This window comes from Crocuta crocuta, unplaced genomic scaffold, assembly GCF_008692635.1.
Source record: "Crocuta crocuta isolate KB4526 unplaced genomic scaffold, BGI_CrCroc_1.0 scaffold177, whole genome shotgun sequence".
Classification (NCBI taxonomy): Eukaryota; Metazoa; Chordata; class Mammalia; order Carnivora; family Hyaenidae; genus Crocuta; species Crocuta crocuta.
The window spans coordinates 5347216-5363606 of record NW_027531880.1 but is presented as its reverse complement, the minus strand read 5'-3'; positions in this window follow the sequence as shown (position 1 = coordinate 5363606).

Genomic DNA, 16391 nt, shown 5'->3' with positions numbered 1-16391 from the left:
AAAGAAAGGAAGGAAGGAAGAGAAAGAAAGAAAGAAAGAAAGAAAGAAAGAAAGAAAGAAATATATTATATATATATATGTATATTATGACCAAGACAAATTTAGCTTAGAGATGAAAGATACCAATAAAATTCAAAAATCTATTATTGCAGGGGCACCTGAGTGGCTTAGCTGGTTGCACTTCCAGCTCTTCATCTTGGCTCAGGTCATGATCTTGCAGTTCGTAGGATCGAGCCTTGCTTGGGATTCTCTCTCTCCCTCTCTCTGCCCCTCCATGTTCTCTCTCTTTCTCTCAAAATAAATAAGTAAGCTTAAAAAAAATCTATCATTAAAATTAAAAGCATTAAGTAGAAAAACTATATAAACTCTGTGGACTTCAAAATGTGCTCAGTGATGTTCAAAACCAATGAAAAAAATTCATTCCATTCATAATAAAAAATAAAAACTTCTTCAATAAGTAAATAGTATTCATACTGTGTGTGTGTGTGTGTGTGTGTGTGTAGGCCATCGTCTATTCTATATATTGTTGTCATAGAGGAACTAATTGATGTAATAAATTAGATAGATAAATAGATGAAATCAGGAAATCAAATTGTTTTTATCTGCATTACATAATTATATATGCAGAAAATATAAAAGAGCATACAAACCACTTATTAGAACAATTAAGTGAATTTGAAAATGTCAGGGGACAATAGACAAAAATAAACTGTACTTATATGCCAGAAACATCTATTAGAAAATGAATTTAAACAAGATTACTATCTATGAAAACACACCTTAGAAACAATTTTCAAGACTTCCATAGTGAATGCTAACCAAAACATTTTTAGACAACTTGAACAGATTGAGTTATGTTTATACTCATAAATTACAAGACTATAAAATATAAATTATCTGAAATGACCTAAAGATTCAATGCAATGAGAATCAGTAACCAAGGAGGTTTTTGATTCTAGTTTCAAAAAATAAAATGCGGAGGATCTGGAATAGTCAAAAAAATCTATTAAAAATATTTATTCAGCAAAAAAAAAAATTTATTCAGCTAATGGTGTGGGAACAACAGAACATTCATATACCAAAAAAAATTAGAAAGAAAGGAAAGGGTTTCAACTTAACAATATAAAAATTAATTGATGGTGAATCATAAAATAAAATGCAAATACTAGAAAATTTTCTAGCAGAAAAAAACCAGTCTTCCTGAACTTGGTGTAAACAAAGTTTTCTTAAGCATAACCCTGCAATATCCCAAACATGTAAAAAAAGTTGATGGATTTGATCTTTAAAATTAAAAACTCTTCATCAAATACATTATTAAGGATGTAAAAAAAAGCAAGCAAAAACCAAAATCAAACAAAAAGCTAAAGACTGGAGAAAATATTCTTTGTACACATACTTGACACAGTATTTGTATCTAGAATCAATCAACAACTTGTACTAGTCAATAGTTAAAAAGAAAATCGAATTTATAAAAAAGAAAAAGCTTTCTAACTCTTTAATAGGCACATTAGAAAAGTATGTGAATAATAATAATTATTATAAGGAAAATAAAAATTGAATCTACATTGTGATATTTAAATAAAATAGCAAAGAAAATGTTGCTGAGAATGTGGAGCAGCAACAAATTTCATAATGCTGATGAAAAGGGAAAATGGAAAACCATGTTGGGAAACTATGTAGCAGTTTCCAATAAGTTATTATATAACAATTCCACCCTTAGCCCAGTACCTAAGAAAAATGTACTCAAACGTCCACACAAAGATTTGGACCAATGTTAGAAGCTTTACTCATACATTTCAAAAGCTGGAAACAAATTAAATGTTTACTGATGGTTTAAGGAGAATGGTTAAACAACAGAATTGCTATGCTTATGTAAAGAAAACTTACTGAGCCATAAGAAGAAAAACAAACTTTTAATAATGCAACATGGACAAATCCCCAAAACACCATGTTGTGTGAAAGAAGCCAGAACCCTAAGTATACAGTTGGTATGATTCTATTTGTATTAAGACCAGACCCAACTAATCTATGGTGATAAAAATCAAAACAGTGGCTGACTCTGAGTGAGAGGGGATAGAAAGAGGCAAAGGGAACATTCTGAATGATGTAAATGTTTTCTATCTTAATCTATGTGATAATAAATCTTATTAAACTTGTAATGTAAGGCAGTTATTTGTTCTGTCAATGACTCCTTGAGTGCTAGCACCCCGTCCCTGCTTGTTTTGAACTTTTATCTAGCTACTTCCCAGTTCTGGGTACTCATCCTCAACGTGTGTGTTGGAGCAATAAATCTCATAATGACTTCCTTATTTTGTCCGTTTCCTCTTTTCCACATTGGTTCAGTTACATTCAAAGTATCCAGTGTGAGGGGCGCCTGGGTGGCTTAGTCGGTTAAGCGTCCGACTTTCGCTTAGGTCATGATCTCGCGGTTCGTGGGTTCGAGCCCCGGGCTCTGTGCTGACTGCCAGCCCAGAGCCTGGAGCCTGTTTCAGTCTGTGACTCCCTCTCTCTCTGGCCCTCCCCTGCTCACGCTGTCTCTCTCCCTCTCTCCTAGAAATAAATAAAACATTAAAAAATTTAAAAAAACAAAACAAAAAAAACAACAACAAAGTATCCAGTGTGAATCCTTCCAGGATACTACAAACTACCCCACCCATGGCTCTCAATAAAGATATTTATCCATTACCATAGATCATTCCTCCGCTGCTTCTTTGACTGTTATGATCAAACTTTGGTTCTTGATGACTTTGTGTGTCCATCTGAGCCTATTGTGCCTCCCTTTTTAGAACGTGTAAATATAATAAATCCTTTAATTTTATATGTTTTTCAGAGTGATTTCACTGCCGTGCTGGAAATGATCCCTTTTTTTAATGGAAAGTTTTGTGCTTTAGTGAGTTGGCATAAGCTGATACTTTTTAAAGTAGTTATTCCAATACAATATGTAAATGTTACAGTATTTCTATATTTTATTTTTTATTATTTTTATTTTTTAAATATAATTTATTTTCAAATTGGTTTCCGTTCAACACCCTGTGCTCATTCCAACAAATGCTCTCCTCAAAGAACCCACAAGAGGGAGTCACTCTTCCATTTACAACATAAATCTCTAACTTTATGTAGTTTCCTGTATATGAATTATATTAAGTCCTGTTTCCATATGAAATTAAATATTGAAAAATATAGCGTTCAAGTGTGCTTACAGACTTTAATATGAATAACTGCTATTTCATTCATAACTTTATTTACAATTATGTAACAACCAAAAGAAGTATAATAATGGTTCTCTGTATCCATTAATTGCTTATTCACACTCATGTATAACATGTATAGTTTTTAAAATATTTTCTAAATTATTTATACTTAAAAGTAAATAGATGTATTAGGAATTAAATGTATGTTTGTTCACTCTAATAATAAGAATGTGATATTTATATTATATCCATTTTATTTTTCTAGTAAATAATTTATAGTGTATTTTTCAAAAGTAATAGTTTTTTTTTTAAAGGTTGTTTATTTATTCTGCGGGAAAAAGAGAGAGAGCTGGAGAGGGGCAGAGACAGAATCCCAAGCAGGCTCTGTGCTGACAGCCAGTCTTGAACCCACAAACCAGAGATCATGACCTGAACTGAAACCAAGAGCTGGATGCTTAACTGACTGAGCCACATAAGCCCCCCTCAAAATAGTTTTATATGATTGAAAATAAAAAGAATATCTAGGTTTGTATCATAAATAATTTGAAAAATATTTAATACATAATTGAACAAGAATTAGTATATAAATGCCAAGAACTACAGATCAATGAGTAACTATGTACATCTTCAATCAAAATTAGCCAAAAGACACAATTATTTCACAGAGTAGAAAATATAATTTGTCTTAAACATCTGAGTAGATGGTTAATCTCACCAGTAATCATAAAATGCAAAGTTAAAAAAAAGAGAGAAAAGCTTTGAAAAGGCTACATCCAATATGATTCCAAGCATGTGACACTCTGGAAAAGGAAAAATTATGAAGACGGTAAAATGATTAGTAATTGCCAGAACTTTGGGAGGGGAAGAAGGAAATGACGACGCATGGGAATTTCTAGGTAATGAAGTTGTTTTATATGATACTGTAATGGTGGACAATTTTGATTATGTATTTATCAAAACCCCTGGAATGAACAACACAAAGAATCAATCCTAATCAACTGTAACAAAGACACCACACCAATCCAAGATATAAATAATAGGGAAATTGTGGAATCAGAGTAGAATCGGGGCTTGTGAGTAGGTGAGAACTCTACATTTTTTGATCAATTATTTGTTAAACCAAATCCGCTCTAAAAAAATGAAACATAAGTTTAAGAAGGACAGACACACGGTGAAATACTATTTTGCACTAGCTGGATAGGCAAAAGTTAAAACATCAAACACTAACAAATAGTTGAGGAGATTGAAGAATGTCTCAACAAAAATGTGACGAGAAATTCTTACACACTTGGAAAATGTCCTGGTAGCAGTATCTTGTAAAAAGTAGCACATTCTCACCTTTTATATTCCATAGTTCTTCTCTTCCACATGTATTACCTTTGGTGGTTCTCAATCAGGTTCAACTTTTGCCTCCAGAGGACATTAGACAATGTTGGGAGACATTTTTGGCTATTAGAATTGGACAGAGAGGCACTACTAGTATGGCGTGAGTAGAGGCCAGGGATCCTGTTAGACGTCATACAGTGTGTGTTTTGTGTGTGTCTTGTCCTCTGTGTCATTTCGTCCGCAACACAGTGCATAGAGTAATCCCACAACAAACCAAGGGAGATTTGGCCCAAATGTGAACGAGACAAAGGTTGAAAACTTCTACTTTAGATCTTTAGATAAGTTCATCTTTTGTAACACTGTTCTTAATAGCAAAAACGGGAAAACAAATACTTTTAAAGAGAAACAACCTAGAAATAACACTTATCTACAAAAACATCAAAATGAATAAAGTGTAGCATATTTACACAGTTGAATACAATAGAGCGGTGAAATTTAATGACAACTAAACATATCAATATGGATAAACGGTACAAAGATAATGATCACTGAAAGAACGAAATTGTGAACCGTTTTCAACAGAATATTTTTAAATTTTTCAAAAACAAGTAATAGTAAATAACATGGTTTAAGATTACATGCAAACATTGTAAAAGTAAGAAAATGAGAGTAATGATTTAAAATGCATTTATATATATTCAGGCCCTCTGCCCATTTTTTAATCATATTGTTTGCTTTTTTTGGTGTTCAGTTGTTAGTTGAGTTCTTTGTATATTTTGGATATTAACCCCCTAGCAAATATATCATTTGTAAATATCTTCTCCCATTCATAGGTTGCCTTTTTTGTTTTGTCAATGGTTTCCGTCCTTGTGCAAAGCTTTTTATTTTGATGTAATCTCAATTGTTTATTTTTGCTTCTGCTCTCTTACCTTAGAAGATATATGTAGAAAAATGTTGCTACGGCCAATGTCAGGGAAATTATTGCCTATGCTCTCTTCTGGGATTTTTATGGTTTCAGGTCTCACATTTACATCCTTAATCCTTTGTGAGTTTATTTTTGTGTATAATGTTATAAAGTGGTCCAGTTTTATCTTTTTACAGGTAGCTATCAAACAGTGGGCTGTTGAGCAATAAACAAATAGAGATATACTAGCATAAACCTCACATAATTGTCACAACATGTAACTAGTTTGTAGAAACCCTCCCCTGGAAACGCACATACCTTGTTAAATCCTAGAGTGAGAGAAAACAAACAGAAACAGTGCTTGGTAATCTCTTAAAAGAGGCTCCATTGCAAAATGTCTTTAAAATCATGGACTCTAGACCCAGACTGCTTAAGCTCAAATCATGTCTTTCCACATACTTTGTGAACTTGGACAATTACTTAAATCCTGCATCTCTTCTATTTCACATTAGGAAACTGAAATTTACAGCATACGTGCCTTTGTAGGATGGTTGCAAGGATGAAATGGGTTAGTATTTATGAATTGTTTAGAAAAAAATTATTTAAGCATTTTGTAATTAAAACATTGATGACTATTTGATTTACATGGCATTCTTTCAAAAAATGTCTTAAGAAAAAATATATTTACTCCGTATTACTTGTACTTCTTTCAGTTAAAACTTGCAACAACAACAAAAATGTGGTTTATTCTTTCACTTGAAAATTAATTTATTTGTAATGACTTGTAGCATTGTAGTGGTGACCCTTCTTCGTTCCTGCTATTAGATATTTGCCCTTTTGATTTTTCTTTATTATTCTTCTCAGGGGTCACAATTTTTTTTTGAATATATATAAATATATGCATCTATTTCTACTTTATTAAAGATATATAAACATTTCTATATATAGATATATCTTTTTTACTTTATTAATCTCTTCACTTATGTACTTCCTTTTACCTTTGTTTTTTCCTCTTACATTTTTTGAGATTAATGCATTATTTTTCCAAAATCATGAGATGGATGCAGAGTCTTTCTTTTAAAATAATCTATGCATTGTAGAGGATACACTTCCCTCTCAGTTGGCCATTAGCTGAATCCTTGAAATTTTATCATTTTTTTAACCATTATTCAAGTAAAATTAGTATCTAGTTTCTAGTTTGATGAGGTTTTTTGACCTATGAATTTATGTAAACCTATGTCTTTATTTTCAAACATACAGAGATCACCCAGTTAACTTTTTGTTATTTATTTGTCTTATTTTCCTTGGTTAAAAAAACATTTTCTGTAGGATCTAATCTTATGAAATTTTTCAGATTGGATTATGGACATGCATAAATGTATATGGTAAATTTTTGTAAATTTTCCGGTGTACTTGAAACTAGTATCTGTTTTGAAATTGATGAACTTGATAATCTATATATCTTAATTAGACCAAGTTCATTAATCCTGTTTTTAAAATTGCTTATATATTTAGTGATTTGGGGCTAGCTGTTCTGTTACTGAGATTTTAAATAAAAACAAAACAATTGCAGTCTAATTGTGGGTATATGTCTGTGTCTTTTGTTTCCATCTCCATCAGGGTTTGCTTTACACGATTTGAGGTTATGTTGTTTATTGTATAGAAAATGTAGTATTGTCGTATCTTCCTGGTAAGTTAAACCCTTTGTGTTATAAAGCATTCCCCTTTTATCTCTGTGATAATTTGTTTTATGTCAACTTGGCTTAGCTATGGTACCCACTTATTCAGTTAAACACTAATCTAAGTTGCCATGAAGGTATTTTGTAGATGTAGTTAATACCTATAATTATTTTGCATTAAGTAATAGAGATTAAGTGGGATACTTTGAGTGGGCCTCATCTAATCAGTTGACAGGCCTTAAGAGCAAAAACCTACATTTTTTTAAAAAAAAAGAAGAAATTTTGCCTGTGAACTGAAACTCCTGTCAGTTTCCAGTTTTCTGGCTTGCCCTCCACATTTCAGATTTCCTAGCCTCAACAATCATGTTAGCCCATTTCTTGATATCTATCTATCTATCTATCTATCTATCTATCTATCTATCATCTATCTATCATTATCATCATATATCTATCATCCATCTCTTCATCTATCTATCTGTCTATCTATCTATCTGTCTATCTCCTTATTGGGTCTGTTTCTCTCGAGAACTCGATACAATCAAATACTACTAGCCTCACAGTCTACACCTCTTAATATTTATATAGCTATGTTAGATATTTTATTAGTGTTTACATATTTTTATTTTATTTCTATTCCTGATTATTTTCTGTGAGTATATAATTATGATTTGATTTTTTTTCTTAGCACTTTTAAAAAAAAAATTTTAATGTTTATTTATTTCTGAGAGACAGAGAGAGAGAGAGAGAGATAATGTGAGCAGGGAGGGTCAGAGAGAGGGAGATACAGAATGTGAAGCAGGCTCCAGGCTCTGAGCTAGCTGTCAGCACAGAGCCTGACATGGGGCTCTAACCCACGAACCGTGAGATCATGATCTGAGCCGAAGTTGGACGCTTAACTGACTGAGCCACCCAGGCACTCCATTAGCACTTTTAACATATTATTCTATCATCTTGAGGTCTCAATTGTTTCTTTGAGAATTTAACTGTTAGTCTGTTTAGTTCCTTTGAAGGTAATTTGTTATATTTTTTCTAATTTTTTTTTTAATTTTTTAATGTTTTATTTATTTCTAGGAGAGAGAGAGAGAGACAGCGTGAGCAGGGGAGGGTCAGAGAGAGAGGGAGTTACAGACTCTGAAACAGGCTCCAGGCTCTGAGCGGGCAGTTAGCACAGAGCCCGACGCAGGGCTCGAACCCACGAACCGCGAGATCATGACCTAACCGAAAGTCGGACGCTCAACCGACTAAGCCACTCAGGCGCCCCTAATTTTAAAATTTAAAGATTTTTATCTTTAGTTGTTTGTTTTTTGGGTTTTTTTTTTTTTTTTGCTGTTTTACTTTTATTTCTGCAGGTTTCATTTCATTTAGCCCTTTTAAATAGTATTTCCTCTATTAGTGACTTAGCGTATCTTACCATGTTTAAAAATTTCTCAGCCTCATTACTTCCCTCCACTTTTTATCTTCTCTTCTTTGGAGACTCAGATTTCATTGATGCTAGGTTTCCTCACTTTACCTTCTCTCTGTGTGCTTTATTCAATTTATCTCTCTCTTTTCCATCTTTTTTTTTTCTCTCCAGGCTTCAATCTGTATTTTCTCCTGATATATTTGCAAATTCATTAATTTTCTTCTCAATGACACTTATTCCAGAATATTCATTTAGTTTTCATATTTTCTGCAAAATTTTCCTTATCTTGTCTTTTATTTTTTGAATATATTAAACATATTTTTAAATGTTTATTTATTTTTGAAAGAGAGAGTGCGAGCAGAGGAGGGGCAGAGAGAGGGAGACACAGAATCCTAACTAGGTTCTGAGCTGTCAGCACAGAGCCTTATGCCGGGCTGAAACTCAAGATCTGTGAGATCATGACCTGAGTTGAAGTCATACGTTTAACTGACTGAGCCACCCAGGTGCTTCAAATATATTAAACATATTAATTTTAGTCTGTGTTTCCCTTTTCTTTTATCTAATCCCCAGTGGATCTTTTTCTATAGTTTGTTGTTTTCCATGATATTAGATGGTGTGCCTGTCAGATGTCTATAAAAGTGTTAGAAATACTTGGGAGTACTTTTTTCTAGGGAGTATTTAATTTTATTTTGTTCAGGAAACTAGAGGCACAGAAAATCCGAAATCACCTTAATTTCTTTTGAGGGTCATCATGATAACAATAAATGTTGTTAATTACCATAAAAAAATTTTTTTTAAAAAATTCTGACACAAGGGGCACCTGGGTGGCTTAGTTGGTTAAGCGCCCGACTTTCACTTAGGTCATGATCTCGCGGTTCGTGGGTTCGAGCCCTGCATTGGGCTCTGTGCTGACTGCCAGCTCAGAGCCTGGAGCCTGTTTCAGTCTGTGACTCCCTCTCTCTCTGACCCCCCCTGCTCATGCTCTCTCTCTCTCTCTGCTAGAAATAAATAAAACATTTAAAAAAAAATTCTGACACAAATAAGTGATCAGGAAAATTTGGATATTAGTTTTTAAATTTTATTTATTTCATTTTTTAAAGTTTATTTATTTTGAGAGAGAGAATTTAAGCATAGGAGTGACAGAAAGAGAAGGAGAGAGAGAGAGATAGAGAGAGAGAATCCCAGGCAGGCTCCACACTGCCGGCACAGAAGATGATGTGGGGCTCGAACTCACAAACCACAAGATCATGAACTGAGCATAAGTCAGATCTTAACTGATTGAGCCATTCAGGTGCCCCCAGATATTATTGATATAAACCAAAAACAGTGGAAAACATAATCACCAAAATATTAATGGTGAATGCCAGTGGATATGGGTATTTCAATAGTTTTCCTCATTCTTTTTGTATGTTCTAGATCACTGGACTTTTTAAACTGAAACATCTTCTTTTTTAAAAACAAACTACTCTTTACGTAAACTAGCATAACATCATAATAAAGAGGAACTTGGATTATTATACATGATAGCATGTTATGAAGGAATAAATTTGTGTTTATCATGGTCCTGGATAAAAGTCCTTTTGCAAGTCTATTCATAATAGTCCTTTTTAAAATTATTATTCATAATAGTTCTGGTATTGTGCTCAATTGAAAGAAGATTGAGATTTCCAGATGCAGATGTTCAGCGGGCAATTGGAAATATAGTCTATAGCTATGAAGATAAGTCAGGCAGTACAATCATTACATACAAGTGTCTGGCCAAGTCGTCAAACAGGTGATATATACAAAGCAGACAGATCCATATCTATCAGAGTTGAGAGGCTATAGAGCAAAAAGCTGAGTATTAACTTTCAGGAACTTTCTTTCACAATGACCTGGTCACAGGTAAAAGTCCAAAGGAAAAGATAAAGAATCTGTAGAAGATAGTAAGATTAAGATGCTTTTCTGACACCTAGTGAAAAAGGGTTTTCAATGAGATGTTGTTATTGCTGAAGAAAAATCAAGATAAATGAGGACTGAAAATGTTTCAGAAATATGGAAAGGGTAAAATGTGAAGGTAGAGATAAATTGATAGAGACAAAAGTAGGATAATAGAATATTGTTTCTGGAGTCAAAGGTAGGATGGATTTAATAGATAACCAGAAGGTGTATCAAACCATGCTTCTTGAAAAAAAATCAAGGAGAGGGGACAAGATGGCGGAGAAGTAGGGAACTCCGTACGTTGCACTCACCCCTGTTTCTTGCACGGAGAAGCCCTGAAACCATAGGAACCCTTACAGAATCCAGGAGTTTGTGAGGAAAAGGAGACAGAGTCCACTGAGAAAACCTTCTAGCGTGAGTGTGAACTGGGGAAGATAAAATCGGGCCGGGACCAGAGACACAGAGGGATGGGGGCGATCCCCCTCTGCGAGGAGTTAGAGGGGAAAGAGAGTGGCTGAAAATGCTCAAGACACTGTCCCTGTCGCTGGGGAACAGAAAAACCTCCGCTTGGGACACAGAGGGACCCGGTTTCCTGCTCTCTAGCTGACCCTAGGCAGGATGCACTCATCCCAGGCGACCCCCAGGGAAATTGCTTCCCCCTTGCCAGCTCCACCTGGAGGAGACAGGCCGTGGCCGTGCCTTTGTGCTTCTGGCTCGGCTGGATCCCTAGAGGGGAGGCGAAGGGGTTAAAACTGGGAGATTTGCCCGCGAGATGTTTCAGGTGACAGGACACATAGGGACCCAGTTTCCTGCTCTCCAGCGGACCCTGGGTGGGACAGACTCGTCCCAGGAGCCCCCCGAATGAAACTGCTCCTCACTCACCAACCCGACCTGGAGGAGACGGGAGCAGCGGCTTCTGGCTCAATCCCCAGGGAGAAAGCAAGAGGCTTGGGACTGCCCTGAGGGTATCGCCTGCGAGTTTGTGTCTCCGGCAATTTCAGTGGGGCACGCAGACTGGGGTCTGGAAATGAGGTCTGGCCTGGGATATAGAGCACAGCCCACCTTGGCTGCGCCCCCGGCCCGGGGAGTTTACACTCCCAAAAAAAATGAGTTGCAGCGCTTGGTTCAAGAAGGGACTGGAGTGCCGCCAATCTTCTCTCCACAACAGCCAAGGCAGGACTCCCATGGATGCGTTGGATCAAACCACACCCATCACTGCTAGAGAGCTGCCCTCCTCCTCATTTNAGAACTTACCCCTCCTTTTTTTTTTTTATTGTTTGTTTTTTACCGGAGCCTGGACAAGACCAATTCTGCTCACTGGCTTGCTTAAACAGACACATTTAATCCATTCTCTAGATGTCAATTCTACACCTACCTACCTTTTTATCTCTTTCTCTCTGAGTAATCAGACTATATAGTTTCTCTGGATAACACCATCGTCATTTCTTTCTCCCCTTCAACCATATTCCACTTTTTCCCTCTTTGAAAAAAGCTTCTTATTCCTTCTGCCTGCTCATTTCATTTCTAATTTTGCCTCATCTCTGCCCTGTCTTCTCTCTCTTTCTTTATGATCTTCAACCAGCACTACATACACCCGGCTATTTATTTGTAGCTGGGAAATCTGGTTATATGCTTTAAACTGTTCTTTGTCTATTGGGTTTCTTCTTTTCTCCTTTTCTTTTCTTCTTTTTTTCTTTTTTATGTATTTTTTTATTCGCCTTCCCTCCTCCCTCTTTTCTCTTTACTTTTTCGTTTTCTTTTCGGGTTTGCATGTTTGTTGGATTTGATTCTGCATTTGTGTGCCTTTGTTCCCTGTGTTTGTCTGTCTGTTATCTTCTCCTGGGCTACCTCAAGAAACAAGCCAAAGTACACATGGTGGAGACTCCCAAATAACACTACGAGTAAGAAAACAAAATAACCAAGGTCTCAAAAAGAGAGACCAAGAGATACCACTCAAAGAACACTTTCTGAATGGAAAGGCCCTGGAGAGTCAAAGAGCCTTCTTTGGTGCAACAATACTCACAGGTGCAGAGAGCATAACAAGCTTTTAAAACTAACAAGAGATAGAAAGGTAACCAAAATGATGAAATGAAAGAGCTCTCCTCCAAAGAAATACAAGGAAGAATTGACAGCTAAAGAACTGCTCAAAACAAATATAAGCAACATAACTGAACAAGAATTTAGAACAATAATCATAAAATTAATCACTGGGCTTGAAAAAAGCATGGAGGACATCAAAGAAGCTATGGCTACAAACACATGGAGCTTAAAAATAGTTATGATGAATTTAAAAATGCGATAAATGAGATACATAATAAACTGGAGGCTTCCAATGCACAGACTGAAGAGGTAGAAAGGAGAATAAGTGATTTAGAAGACACAATTATAGAAAAGGAAGAAACTGAGGGAAAAAAAAAGATTAACTGATCCAGGAACATGAAAGAAGAGTTCTAGAGTTCAGCGATACAATCAAATGGAACAATATCCATATCATAGGAATCCCAGAAGAGGAAGAGACAAAGAAAGGTGCTAAAGGAGTCCTGGAACAAATTATAGCGGAGAACTTCCCCTACCTGGGGAGAGAAGTAGATGTTGAAATTCAAGAGGCACAGAGAACTCCCCTCAGACATAATTTGAATCGATCTACTGCATGACATATCATAGTGAAAATGGCAAAATCTAAGGACAAAGAGAGAATTTTGAAAGCAGCTAGGGAGAAAAGGGCCCTAACATACAAAGGGAAACCTATCACAGTGGTGACAGACCTATGTACTGAAACTTAGCAGGCCAGAAAGGAATGGCAGGAGATCTTCAATGTGATGAACAGAAAAAATATGCAGTCAAGAATCCTCTACCCAGCAAGCCTGTCATTCAGAATAGAAGGAGACATAAAAGTCTTTCCAAATAAACAAAAATTGAAAGAATTTGTCACCACTAAACTAGCTCTACAAGAAATCCTCAGAGGGACTGTCTGAAGGAAATGTTGCAAGGAACACAAGATGCTAGAGACACACCACAAACATGAATCCCACAAAGGACACAATGACTCTAAACCCATATATTTCAATAATAACACTGAATGTAAATGGACTAAATGCCCCAATCAAAAGGCATAGGGGAGCAGAATGGATAAAAAAAACAAAATCCATCTAGTTGCTGTCTACAAGAAACTCATTTTAGGCCTGAGAACACCCTCAGATTGAAAATAAGGGGGTGGAGAAATATCTATCATGCTACAGGAAGTTAAAAAAAAAGCTGGAGTAGCTATACTTATACCAGACAAACTGGACATTAAAGTAAAGACAGTAACAAGGGATGAAGAAGGGCATTATACAATAATTAAAGGGTCTATTCATCAGGAAGAGCTAACAATTATAAACGTCTATGCACCAAGTATGGGAGCACCTAAATACATAAAATAATTAATCACAAACAGAAACAGTCTTATTGATAATGTGCTAATAGCAGGGGACTTTAGTACTCCACTTACAGCAATGGACAGATCAACTAGACAGAAAATCAATAAAGACACAATGGACTTAAGTGACACATTGGACCAGATGGATTTGACAGATATATTTAGAACTCTACATCCTGATGCTATGGAATTTACATTCTTCTCAAGTGTGCGTGACAGATTCTCCAAGATAGATCACATACTGGGACATAAAGCAGCCCTCCATAAATATAAAAGAATTGAGATCATACTATGCACACTTTCAGATCACAGTGCTATGAACTCGAAATCAATCACAGGAAGAAGTCTGGAAAACCCCCCAAAAACATGGAGGCTAAAGAACACCTTACTAAAGAATGAATGGGCCAATCAGGCAATTAGAGAAGAAATTAAAAAATATATGAAAACAAATGAAAATGAGAATACAACAATCCAAACCCTATGGGATGCAGCGAAAGCAGTCCTAAGAGGAAATTACATTGCACTCCAAGCCGATTTCAAGAAATTAGAAATAACGCAAGTGAAAATCCAACAGCGCACCTAAAACAACTAGAGGGAAGGCAACAAGAGCATCCCAAACCCAGTAGAAGAAGAGATATAATAAAAATCAGGGCAGAAATAAACAATATAGAAACCAAAGAACCAGTTGAACAGATCAATGAAACCAAGAGTTGGTTTTTTGAAAAAATAAACAAAATTGACAAACCTCTAACCAGGCTTCTCAAAAAGAAAAGAGAGAGCACTCAAATAGACAAAATCATGAATGAAAATGGACTTATTACAACCAACCCCTCAGAAATACAAGTAATTATCAGGGAATACTATGAAAAATTATATGCCAACAAATTGGACAACTTAGAAGAAATGGACAAATTCCTAAACACACACTCACTACCAAAATTCACACGGGAAGAAATAGAAAACCTGAACAGACCCATAACGAGTGAAGAAATCGAATCAGTGATCAAAAATCTCCCAACAAATAAGAGCCCTGGACCTGATGGTTTCCCTGGGGAATTCTACCAGACATTTAAAACAGAATTAATACCCATTCTTCTCAAACTATTACAAAAAATAGAAATCGAAGGAAAACTTTCAGACTCATTTTACAAAGCCAGCGTCACTTTGATTCCCATNCAGACAACAAAAGAAATCAAAGGCATCAGAATTGGCAAAGAAGAAGTCAAACTTTCACTTTTTGCAAATGACATGATACTCTACATAGAAAATCTGGCAGACTCCACCAGAAGCCTACCAGAACTGATCCAAGAATTCAGAAAGTTTCAGGGTAAAAAATCAACGTACAGAAATCGGTTGCACTTTTATACGCCAACAATGAAGCAACACAAAGAGAAATCAAGAAACTGATCCCATTCACAATTGCACAAAAAACCATAAAACACCTAAGAATAAACCTAACCAAGGATATAAGAGATCTGTATGATGAAAACTACAGAAAACTTATGAAGGAAATTGAAGAAGACACAAAGAAATGGAAAAACGTTCCATGCTCATGGATAGGAAGAATAAATATAGTTAAAATGTCATTACTACCCAAAGCAATCTACACATTCAATGCATTCCCAATCAAAATTGCACCAGCATACTTCTCAAAACTAGAACAAACTATCCTAAAATTTATATGGAACCACAAAAGATCCCGAATAGCCAAAGTAATATTGAAGAAGAAAACCAAAACGGGAGGAATCACCATTGCAGACTTGAGCTTCTACTACAAAGCTGTCATCATCAAGACAGTATGGTACTGGCACAAAAACAGACACGTAGACCAATGGAATAGAATTGAGAACTCAGAATTGGACCCAAAAGTATACAGCCAACTAATCTTTAACAAAGCAGGAAAGAGTATCCAATGGAAAAAAGACAGCCTCTTTAACAGATGGTGCTGGGAGAACTGGACAGCAACATTCAGAAGAATGAAACTAGATGATTTTCTCACACTGAGATATCACCTCACGCCAGTCAGAGTGGCTAAAATGAGCAAATCAGAGGACTCTAGATGCTGGCGAGGATGTGGAGAAACGGGCACCCTCCTATACTGTGGGTGGGAATGTAAACTGGTGCAGTCCCTCAGAAAACAGTACGGAGGTTTCTTTAAAAATTAACAATAGAACTCCCCTATGACCCAGCAATAGCACTGCTAGGAATTTACCCAAGGGATACAGAAATGCTGATGCATAGGGGCACATGTACCCCAATGTTCATAGCAGCACTCTCCACAATAGCTAAAACATGGAAAGAGCCTAAGTGTCCATCAACAGATGAATGGATCAAGAAGATGTGGTTTATCTATACCATGGAATACTACATGGCAATGAGAAACAATGAAATCTGGCCATGTGTAGCAACATGGATGGACCTTGAGGGTGTTATGCTGAGCGAAATAAGTAAGGCAGAGAAGGACAAATACCATATGTTTGCATGTATAGGAGGATTAGGAGGAACTTAACGAAGGACCGTGGGGGAGAAGAAAGGGGGTAATGGTGGGGGA